The sequence below is a fragment of the Eufriesea mexicana genome, unplaced genomic scaffold, assembly GCF_001483705.2.
Source record: "Eufriesea mexicana isolate 0111107269 unplaced genomic scaffold, ASM148370v2 scaffold1791, whole genome shotgun sequence".
Lineage (NCBI taxonomy): Eukaryota > Metazoa > Arthropoda > Insecta > Hymenoptera > Apidae > Eufriesea > Eufriesea mexicana.
In genome coordinates, this window is record NW_016909887.1 from 123,242 (window position 1) to 135,389 (window position 12,148).

The following is a 12,148-nucleotide window of genomic DNA, read 5'->3' on the forward strand; positions in this document are numbered from 1 at the left end:
CTACTTTTATGAATAATTTCAAAAATAAATCCCTCATTTTCAAAGATCGATATTGCAACACGTACACACGTGTATAAACATCTTTGTCACTCCATGGAACTTTAAATAAATAGAAATTGAAATACGTAGGAATTTAGAAAGGAGAATCAACTTTGGAAAATTTAACAGAGAATAAAATCGCGTAATTTATGCGAATTTCGATGAGAATAGAAAATAACTGCGACATAGGACGAATTAGTTTAGATCAATTTCCTCTGTTACGCGTATAAACTCGATCGTTAGTTAATAGCATTGTTTCGTCATGACCTGTACTCTGCTAATAATTTCCTGTCTCATTGTCAGTACATCTATATAGATGAAGGGTTTAGATTCGTCCGTGTAATTCAATCTAATTCAACGCTGATTACCAGTGCCAGTCGAATTGGATTTCGGTTTTGTTGATCGGTCGTCCGATCGATTGGGCGTACAGACACGATTTCTGCGAGAGAAGGAGAGAGTGAGAGAAAGAGAGAGGACTGTTTCTTCATTAAAATGTACTCCTCGTCGCGCGCCTGCATAAATATTGCGGTACCGGCCGCATGAATAAAGCTATAGAAAGCTCTTCGAGGAATACTGACGACTAAGCTTTGCAACGTATGACTGATGGAACAAACATGGAGATAATGATTATATTATGAGGATAAAGAAGAATATCGTGCATCCTTTTAATGTTAAAAATGGATGTGGATGGAGAATCGAAGCATAGTATATTTTAGTATCGCAGACCGAATGCCCTTTTAAATAATAATTTTAAAACCAAAATTATAGAAAATCGGAAAATTTCATGTATCTTTTTGAGATTGTGCATCGTCATCGAATTTGAAAAAATCGAGTATTCCTTTCAGCATTGTAAATTACAGGAATGTGAAAAATTCAGATATTTTTGCTATGGTTAAAAGAATATTACCTATTGTATATGGTAAAATGTTATATCCTTGAAAAATTGTAAAGTATTACACATCCTTTCCTTTGTATCGTAGATTTGAAAATAGCAGCAGCAGTAATATTTGTTTAACTTTAGAAATGCAATTTCTTGCGAAGTATTTTTCATTGGACGGCTAAGGAAATTTCTGCTAGCTATGCAGAATTTTTGGGCATAAGCCAGACACTTTGATACGATACTTTGATCTTAATCGTTCGAGATTGCGTACTCCACATGACACCAGACTTCGTGGCACCATCGTATCGTATAACACACGATACATTTCTCGCTGTATACGAGGTCACAGCCAATGAATTTTATTCTTGTGTTAAGTACCGTGACATTTGTAACAATCTGCTCTAAATACCATAGTCGTACTCGTAGTGCCATTTAATTCAAACGGCTGTAAAAAGTATAGTTTAGTATTTGCATGTATCTTCTTTAAATAGTATAAAATATTGTCCTGCCGAGAAATTTAATTCCTCCATTTTTATCGAAGCGTTCAAAAAATTTAATTCGATATAAATTTGTTATTTCCTCCTATTTATTCCAATAGATAAAAATGGACGATCCCTCGCGTGTACTAATTATAAATTATCACATTAAATTAAATAAACGATAAAGTCTACTGTCACTAAGACGAATATCATCCAACAAATTCGCACGGTAAATATTCTCTAACCAGTACACTACAAGCAAACCCAAATTTATTCTCTGTGTATGTCCGAATCCACTCAATTATCTTAACCCAACAGCGTCAACACCAATCCGGAATCTACATTCCGCCAAGTTTATAATAACAATACTTAATCTAATCCTCTCTAATCCATCAAATTCTCTGTCCTACTTCTCTATCGCATTATCTATCCTATCGCTTAATCCTACGTTTTCAAAGCGATTTCGATCTAAAATTATCACGTATATTGCTATCGCTTCTATAAAACGTTCCTCGTATTTCTTCGGATCGTGCATGCAATTAACGAACTCACTCGTCTTCCGTGCGCTGCATCATTTCCGATCGACCAAATCTCCTCTCGCAAAATTCTGCCAGAAAACCGCCAGACTCGAAATTCCTCCAAGCTTCTCCCGAACGGTACCACGAGAACGCGTCATTCGGCGTCCTTGCGTCACGCTACGCATCTTTCCTCCCCCATGTTGTCGTCCTATGTCTCTGCCTGGACCCCATGGTTACCCAGTCCACAGGTGTATACGAGCACCCCGAGTGTCTCTCATCAAACCCTATATTTTCTACTTACTTGCTCTTTCGCTTAGTAACCAATGGCAGTTCCTCCCGCTTGCCAGCTACAACCAAGCCGAGTCCTCAGCTTTCACGATGGCCTCGACGACCGTGTCGCAGTCCTCGCATTCCACGACGAGATCCACAGGAATCACGACGGTATGGACGCGATGGTCGATCGTAGAACCTTTACTCCTCTCTCTCTCTCCCTTTTTCTCTGTCAGTTCGAAACGAGACGATAATTCGGATTCTAACGCGTCCTCTTCCTCGCTGTTTCCTCGTCCACTGAAGCCACGCAGCAGTCGCGAAAGATGCTTTTGGTGCACGCGCGAACAACGGGAGGAGACTGCGAGAAACGGTGTCGGCGTTCGATCTCTCTCTCCCTCTCTGCTGCTCTCCTCCTCGTTCTCACCCCCCGACCAGGGTGGTGCATGCGCGTGGGCGACCGTCGGGGTTGCTGACGCCACCGCTCGAGGTGAACGGGAGTTTGTTTTCAAGCGGCTCGATATCGATGCGGGCTAGCTTCTCCTTCGACTTCCGTACAACTGAAAACACGCCAAAAATACTTTCTTAACTATTCCGTGGCATTGATGGATATTACGACTGGCACGGGATCTTTCTTACTTTTCTAAAGGATTTCACTCCGTTGCTGGACGTCAGTAGATAAATTTCTGGGTGTATGGTTTTGCTTCCATATCGATACTCGAGAGTCGAGATATCGAAGAGGTATCGGCGTACGAGTTGTTTTTTTCATGTTTCGGAGAGAGAGGTTTGGGGTGATCGGCTTGGGACTGTCGTGAAACTGTGATGGAAAAGTCGATGAAAAGCTATGGGATGAGGCGGGAAGAATATGGGTCAGCTGTAGATTTGACAAGATGGTCGTTTTGTGTTTCGTTGGTCCTTTTTTATGATTCCGTTGCTTCCAATGGAAGAAACGCTTCCGGTGGAAGGCGAAATGAGACGAATGAACGTGTATACAAAGATCGCTTTTAATTGAGATTTTGGTGTTCCCTTTTTAATCCGAGTTCCGAGATTTTGGCTCCGTTTTTAATCCGACAGTGCCCTCGTTGCTGTTGTCGAGATTCGTGTATCATAGGATTGTAGGTCCTATATTAAAAATTTAAAAGAGGAATTTTTAATTAACATAAAATATGGTTTACAGGATGTAATTATTTCGTAAGCTACGAAACTCGTAATTAAATGAGGATATTTGTACCGAATTGTGTGTAATTACAATAATTAATGCCTTTGAATTGTTAAAATTAATAAGGAATAATTGAAACCATTTTTTTTCTTAAATAAGAGTTTACTATTACTGAAATATACGTTGCATTACTAAGTTGAAATTTCATTTTGGTGTATTTAATTAACGAGTCTGTTAATTAATTGCAAGTTTTGGCACGTTTTAATTGTATTTTATTTCACGTTCTAGTAAGTTTGGATTAATTTCCATATCTGTATTACTTTCATATATTAGTACGATTTAAGCCACAATTAGAAATTTAACGTATCTTGTTATCTTAAACCGTGCTTAGTGATGAATCGATATGAATGAAATTATACTTACGTTTCATTTTAACAAGAAATTCTCCAAGTTTTCTGTGTCTATCGATTTCTAATACATGTACATTATAAATTGTATATCTGTGGGAAGAAAAATGATATAAACTCTTAGTAATAAATTAATAAATAAAACGGTATCAAAATAACAAGATGGTGTCACCAACGTGCATTTGGAATAACAAAAGGTCCAATAAGTATCGCGAGATAAAATTTAGAATTTTATGTGCCAAAACATATACCGCAAGGTTTCGCAACAAGCCGATGACCGAGAAACAAGTTTCTGTTATATTGCCACGTAATCGGGATACCACGCGAATATTTACGGTATTACTCACGATCCAGTGTCGACACAATGCATCTTGCATAAAATTTACGTCGAGTCAATAGCATTTGTGTGGTTCACGTTAAACTTTATCCTCTTAATACTCTGCATTATATATTTGTACAACATTTGAATGGCTTTTTATTCTTTATACCACTATTTACGGCGTGTTAGTAAATTTTCGTTATACTTGCAGTTTCAATGTAATACCACACTTCGTCCGTTATTTCTAACCACAATTTATATATAACCGTTAAAATTATGATTTACTTATGACGCATTGGTTATATGCCAAATTTAAGGTAAACTTACGAATAGCGACATCTTTTGATTGCACGTCTCTCTTACCCGATAACTGTATAGATTTAGAATACCTTATTGGTGCTTGTAATTTTAGTATATGCTGAATCGGTAATGTTGAAAGCGACACTAAAATGGTAAGGGCAATAACGAGCCCTTAAGTCGTAGAGGGACAAAAGCTGTATCGAGTGATAAATCTATCCTATACTTACTTTGTAATTTGAGTATAGATGAGATGTACGATAAACCTATCGCCACATGCATCTCTCTGTTAAACACTTGGGGATTATTTATCATTTTAATATCATTTCCAACGTTATCGATTTAGGGTAGGATTACAGCCAGAGTAAACGGATTGTATTAATAAATGGACAAACTTAAAAATTTGGGTATTAAATTGTAAATAAGCGATGAAACAGAATATAATGAATTAATAATAAATATAATTAAAATTAAATAAAGTTTATAATTAAACAATTATTTTTAAATGATGCAATTATACTATTCACATTTTTTATTTACCTCGTATTACGCATTACGACGTATTACGTATTTCCTGTTGAATATTCAATGACGCATTTATTTTCTATAAATTTTTTATTTCAATAATTTTTAATTTATTACTTTTTATAGTTTAATGAATTACAATTAATCATGACTAATTTTATCTTTAAATATACTTTCTTGTTTAGTAGTTAATTTTAATAATGTTTTTCGACAGTTAATTTGTCTTTGGTGGTCATGCTGAACACAACGAACCACCATCGTAATTTCCGCCCATAGTTCTGAGTTCGAGTTACGTATAGCAGGTGCTTGGGTATGGTTTGTGCGTATATTAAAGTGTGCATCGTAATTTTACGAGTGATTAGTAGTGTAGTTTTCTTCTAAGGTGGTTAAGGATAGTTAATGTTCACGCTGGAAGGCATCTGCCAGTATTTGACTATGAATTCGAGCCTGGGCCAGCATAATTTCATGTGAGTAGGAATTTGCGTATGATTGTCCAAACGCTTCTCCTTGTACATATTTGTAAGGTTATTCGTACAATTTCGTGAATTGTAGCTAGTGCAATTGCATGTACATTTACATATTTCCACGTATATTGCTTAATTTATGAATACAGGTAATTTTATTGTCGAATTTTTATACGCAATTTGCGTATTGTACGATTAACTTCTGCGCATGCGCAAGTCGTGAATTTCGCGCGCGTTTTCTTGTTCGACATCGTCCTAATAACCAATTGCGCATGCGCACACAGTAATCCAATAGCAGTGCTGCGTAATATATTTCTAGACATATATTTTTTAGCTTGAGCAAGGGTTTCCTTATACTATATGTGCTATGATGTTAATGCGAAATGTATCGAAATTTAAAAATATTTCATTGTTCAGTTTAACTTGTATTTTACGATTTTTGTAAAATACAATTACAAGAAAGCATTTCGCGGCGAGTAGATTCTAAAGTCAAATATTTCAAAATATTTCGAAATTGTAGACAATAATAGGAGTTTACTTCGATTTCGGAGTTATTCAGATATTTAATAATATGATTTTTGTAGATATTATTTTATTAGAGTCAACTGTTTCTATCAATTATTTTGTCAAATCAATTATAAAATAGTTAGATTATTCCGTTAATTATTACCAATCACAATTTTTAGCTAGGATTTTCAGCACACACATAGAAAACTAATGTGTGAATCCGACAGTGGCCATGTCCATGTGCTCTATGTCCGTACACATGTGCATACTCAGGTACGTCATATATTTATTTCAGCCGCCATGCATTGTGGGGTGGGGGGTGTGGTTTTCGATTTACAGTTTTCTAAATGATCGACAGTCCATATATCACGCATCTTCCTTATCAACCGTGGAATATTATCGACGAAAAATTTCCTTATCAACCATAAAGCATTCTTGGTAAAATAGTGACAATTCCTCTTCCGCAAGATGTTGCTACTGTTCAGAAAGTGTGGATAGAAATTATAATGACTTAATTCCTAAACATTTAACAATATCACGAAAATATCGTAAGAATTTAATTTACGAGGAACGTCGTAACTCGTATAAGCAAAATTTCAATATTTATTTTCTCTCGTGGATGAAAGGAATACTATATAAAAATACACACATCTTCTAAAATATCTTCCCAATAATTTATTATTATAAATAATCACGTTTAATCTTCAAAATTGTTCGTTCGTATAAGTCTTTAAGCGATTGGCTGTGCAGTTCGAATTATCGATTACGAGTAGCATGGAGAAGCTTTCCAGTTCCTTTGTCTCTAGCAATCTCTCTATCGGTACAATTGATAGCTACTTTCCGCGACTACTCAACGGAGAAGATGAATCGCGTCTAAGCAAGGAATACAAGCGAAATCAATCTTCTTTCACGATTAATTGCAGCGACTGATAGCGAGAATGCTTATTCATTGATCTGCAAACACAAACGGAGTATACGGAACCGTTCGAGCGAATAAAACGATCTATTTCCTGATAAAACGTGCTCGAGCTTAGCCGAATCCTTTTAGCTTCCTCCTATAATTCGAAAGAAATCTAATTTTATACTAGATCGATTAACATAATTAAAAACGAATTAAGATATATTATCTTTCCAAGAAAACGATCGGTATCTCGAAAATTCCTGATTTTCTATATTTTGAATCTTTTCCGTTTCTGAAACATTTTTTCCCAATTACTCGGAATTAACGAACAGGTAAATCGTTATCGAACTATCCGAGGGGTGCATAAGACCCAGGACAATTACGTAAGAATCTTGCTCTATCACGAACCTAATCTCATTAGCCATCCCGAAATCCCTTAGGACCCCGAATATAGCTTCGAATTTTTCACGAAATCAATCGTTCGAAATCTAACGTGAAAATGCTTCCACGACGCGTGCCTCCCGCGAAGACAAAATACGATTGGACACGATTGGACGATTGGAATAGGTTTATAGAGATTTAACTTTAAACTTTGATTATATTTTATTCTCTTGCAATATAAATGCGCGGAGGCTTGAGTCTTGTGCGAAAGAGAGTGTGTGTTTGAACTCTTCGGCCAGGTTCTTATAGGCCTTGTGACGACCCATTGCGTCACTCAGTCCTGCTTCGAAAATTGATAATCTTGATGGTTCCTCGAAGCAACCATAGATCCCGATGCAGGGTGACGCCATTCAAATAGAGACTCCTCTCACAAGAGTGAGCTCCCGATTGTCAGAGTAGTCAATCTTCTCAAAATCTTACACGTGTAAGCGATCTTAGACTAGGCGTAAACAGTCAGGCGACAGGCAGCGTCTCCGACTGTTTACGCCTAAAACACTTGAACTCGTCGATGGCGTGACGATCGGTCGATGGGTGTCAAATCTCGAGCCGAAGGATCGTCAGAATAATAAAAACCGTTGACGAAGAAAGTCTTCTGAACGACTAGCCCTATTACCTTATTCTTCCGCTACATATGCAAATCCAGTATCACGTCGAAAGCCTATTTCATTCCATTTGGTATCCGGATATAGTCGAAATAATACCTTCTGACATGCAAATCCAATATCACGTCGAAAGCCTATTTCATTCCATTTGGTATCCGGATATAGTCGAAATAATACCTTCTGTGAGCCATTTTGCTGCCCACGAAACCACGCGGAGATGGAAAAAAGGAAACAATAATAGCAAGACCTCTTACCTCGCTGGATGAGGTAAAGCCGATTTATCGCGAAACCGCTGAGATCTGAGCGGAACCGTGGAAAGTGTAAGACGAAACAACGGCTCGTTTCCTTCGCGTAATTCCTATGGCATAATTCTCTAGCTGGAGATCCTCGGGCAAGATCGAGACACGCAATCGCGGGGACAAGAAGGCAATAACGTTCAGCAACGACCCCGTGGTTGAAAAGTTTCGCGGTTGAATCGAAGCCGTGGCGAACGTGGCACGATACTAGGCTTGATCTAGATCCTCCGGAGAAAAAGTAGAGGGCTGCGCGTTAATAAGCTCTCTGGTGGCCGTCTTCTTATCGCGGGTTCACATCGCGGGTTAAATGGCGAATTAAGGTCGCGTGGCAGGTGATCTAGGACGATCGCCGATGCAGAGCTTGATTTTCCGCGGGATCATTCTCCGCTGCTCGTTGTTAGACCTTGAAGGTTTTAAAACACTGACGTGTGGTCAGAAGTCCTGGTAGAGTTGACGCTGTGCGGTGCGGAAAATTTTGGCGAAGCTCGGGGCACAGGGGCCATCTCACTCATCTGTTCGTGGTGCCCCTGGAACTCAAAAATTATTCCTTGGAAAGGGATACCAATTATTAAGTCTCATCACGTGGAGATAGGGACCCTGGCCTTAGAAGTTGAGGGGCCCACACCACCTCTTATCCGCCCCTGGTGCCTTTGCAGCTCAAAAATCATTCTTTGGTAAGGGATACCAATTACCAGATTTCATCACTTAGAGGTGGTTATGCATAGAGACCCTGGCCTTAGAACTTGAGGGGTTCACACTATCTTTTATCCACTCCTGGTGCCTCTGGAGCTCAAAAATTATTTTTTGGAGAGGGATCTCGACTTGACTTCCTAATTGACTGTCATCTGAACCAACCAAGTTTCCGTTTCCAGATGTAACAACACCGTCAAACTTTATGTATCTACTCCGCTCACGTAGTTCAATTTCAACGACCTAATCTTGGATTAATTTCGATAGTTCATCCCCGCGAAATTGGTAAAGAAAATCTTCAAAAATAGAAAACTCAAATAGAACAGCTCACGTGAGGATATTCTCAGACCTACTTTAACTATTTCATTCTTCGAAATAGAATCAACGATGAAACGATAAGACAGTAGGAAAATATAGACACCTTAAGAGGGAACGCGAACTACTCGTATCAATTTCAAGAACATTTCTAATTTTTCTGCCGCAATTAGCAATCGGACACGCCAACGCTCGACTTAAACACACGTTACGCGGAAATTGCCACCGTGTACCGCGAGTAAATTACCCGTTGTCCCATTCTACGACCATCTACGGTATAATAAAGCCTTTTCAGAGGAACGATGAAACATCGGCCTGATCGTAGATAGCCCGGTGTATCGGTTAAGCGATATTTTAAGATGATTTTAAGAGAACGGACCACTCGAAACGCGATAAGACGGCGGCCATTGTGTCGTTTCTCACGAATGCATCGCGGTTCGAGCAGCTATACCGAGCTGTATTTATCCAAGAGGACGCGAGGCCGCGATTGAAAGAGACCCGGAGATTAATATTTCTGCTATGCCAGCCACGGAGTTTCGACCGTCATTGCGTCTACCGTGTACGGTACGTCGAGCCTTTTGTGCCAACGTTCCTCCTTTGCACGGTAATTTGTTGAAATTTACCCGTGTGCCCCGGGATGAAAGACGCATTGAAAGGTTCGACCCGGAGTAGGGTGCATTCGATGCATGTATTTCGAGGTATCGCATTGTGACGTTAAGAACTGCAGCTTTCTTCCGCAGCCCGAAGCGATTCTTTGATCTCGAAGTCTCGATTCGACTTAAATATTCGGCACAACGAAATATTTCTTACGGCAGAAGGAATTTCTAAGGACTCCCGAGAGGTTAGATAAGGGGTTTGTCGATGAATAAAGTTGTGCTGTGGTCAGAGATGTCTTTCAGGATTGTTCGTTACATGTCAAGAACGATAGCGATTAATGGACGGGATATGGATTTGTGGGACACCATTTTGTTGTTGGGCTGACCTAGGTATTCCTCCGTGTGGTGGTGTAGATAGAAGGGATGGTAGGAAGAGGAAGGGATGCGTTTCGTCCTGGGTCTGCTAGTGGACTCATCGGTAAGGCTAACAGGCCCTGCCTTAGACTAGGATACTATTGGAAGGTCGGAAAGTTATATATATAGGAATTGGAGGTTTTTCCGAGGAATAGAGGGACTTCGACTTTGAGGAAAACCTCCAATTCCTATACATATAATTTCCCGTGTGATTCTACGGTATTGCAAAATAGGAATTTTTAAAGTCGATGTCGATACCTGTTTGCTTAGTAGGCTTTGTTATCTAGAAGCTGTAAAGGGTAGAGAATTTTTATCAAACTTAGTTGACGCATTATCAAGCACATAATCACGATGCAGTTGTTGCAGTTTTAATTTCAAAGCCCATGATAAGAGTCCGGAAAACCACGCAAATATGGAGACAATTTGTCAGACAAGCACTTACTATCAGTAATTAGCTGTTGCTTTCGCTATTAATTATGTACACCATGGTACTCGATATATTTTTATTATACAATAATGCTTTTATATTCTTCGAAAATTTCCCAATCCCTAAAAATAGAAATCGTTGATCGTTGATATCTAGATATCATAAAATGAAGTATCACGACCCATTGCGATGTATAATTTTAGGTTTTCCAATGATATATTTCAAGATATTACTTCAGTAGCTTCTCTAAAATAAATGGACGTGTCCATTTAATTAAATGAAATCGAAATCGAAATTAACCCTTTGGACTCGAAGATTTCTTCGCTATGAAGATGCAATTCGAAGCTCATCTTAGATTTTTATAAGCTCATTGATACTCTTTATGCTAAGACTAAAAAACGAAAATCGTGAATTTGCGTGAGAAACGAACGAATAGAATAATTTTATTTCGATGTTCTTAATATAATTATCATCATTCGTTATTTAAGTTATAGCATTAAAACAAACGGTGACTAAGAGTTACCTCTCGAGTGCAAAGGGTTAAAATTAAAATTAAAATAAAACTTCTTTAAATAAAATTAGTTATAAACAGACGTCGAAGCATACAAGATCGGTTTATTCCAGTTCATTCGAGACTCACCAATTATCCTCGTATCATCTCGACAATGCATTGCTAGTGTTAAAGTAGCACGTGCATCGACCGGACGACAGACGAGGGATTTATCGTGGTCTGGAGGAAATGGCGATCGTCATCGCGAAAGTAACCTCTTTGTGATCTATAGGCACCCGCAGAGACGTTACTGGGAACGCGTGTAATTAATATTTTAGCGAGAACGAGAGCAACCTGCCACGCTCCTTTTTGCTCCAACTTAACGACCACGGGATTTACGAGCAAACTGTTGCTTTTGTTGCGCCGCGGCCACGGTTTTGCGTCCGAAACGCGACTCGCGGATTCGAAGCGTTTGATCCGTGGCAAAAAAGATGGGCCCCGGCGTGGAAGGTTCGCGACAGGGCTTGATTTATGCATCGAATAAACCATGTCGCTGGGGTGTCGCTTTTTTGCCACCGGTGACGCTTTCGAGAGATCGCAAAGCGGGACCAGTGAACGATGAGGCAGGAATTGTCCGTGGTGTTTTCCAATCGAATCAATTTTCTTCAACGTCTCGCGCAAACGATTTCGCAGAAAGTCAATCCAAGTCCATTCTTCCTAAATTAGTATCAAGAGTGAATTTGAAGGGATGTCTTAACGAAGGGATGTGATTAATGAAGGGAATAACGAAGGGATGAGTAAAGAATGAAAGGCAATTACATATTTCGTGTAATACAAGTGTGGAGGTCTTCCCTTACGGTTATTGTCGTCTGGTCGCAGATATCTTTGATGTAGGAGTGGTGCTAGAAGGGATGAAACGAAAAGGAAGGGTTGCGTTTCGTCCTGGGTTTGCTAGTGGACCCTCTCTACCTAGCAGACCCTGCCTTAGACGGGGATACTATTGAAAAGTTTGAAAATTCTATATATAGGGAAACGGAGGACTTCAAAGTAGGAATCCATCTATTGGCGAAGGTGAGAATGATGTCGCCACACAAGCTTTATTACGCGAAGGGGAT

General features: G+C 39.1%; 1 protein-coding gene across 2 annotated transcripts in view; it reads right to left on the bottom strand.

The window, feature by feature from the left end:
- Nucleotides 1-2,531, bottom strand: part of Schip1 (Schwannomin interacting protein 1) — a 42,373-nt gene extending 39,842 nt beyond the window's left edge. For both annotated transcript variants that reach the window (XM_017902159.1, XM_017902156.1), the window contains exon 1: nucleotides 2,218-2,531. The gene's annotated coding sequence lies outside the window, so the exon portion shown is untranslated. The remainder of the gene's footprint in view (nucleotides 1-2,217) is intronic.
- Between the last annotated feature and the right edge of the window lie 9,617 nt (nucleotides 2,532-12,148).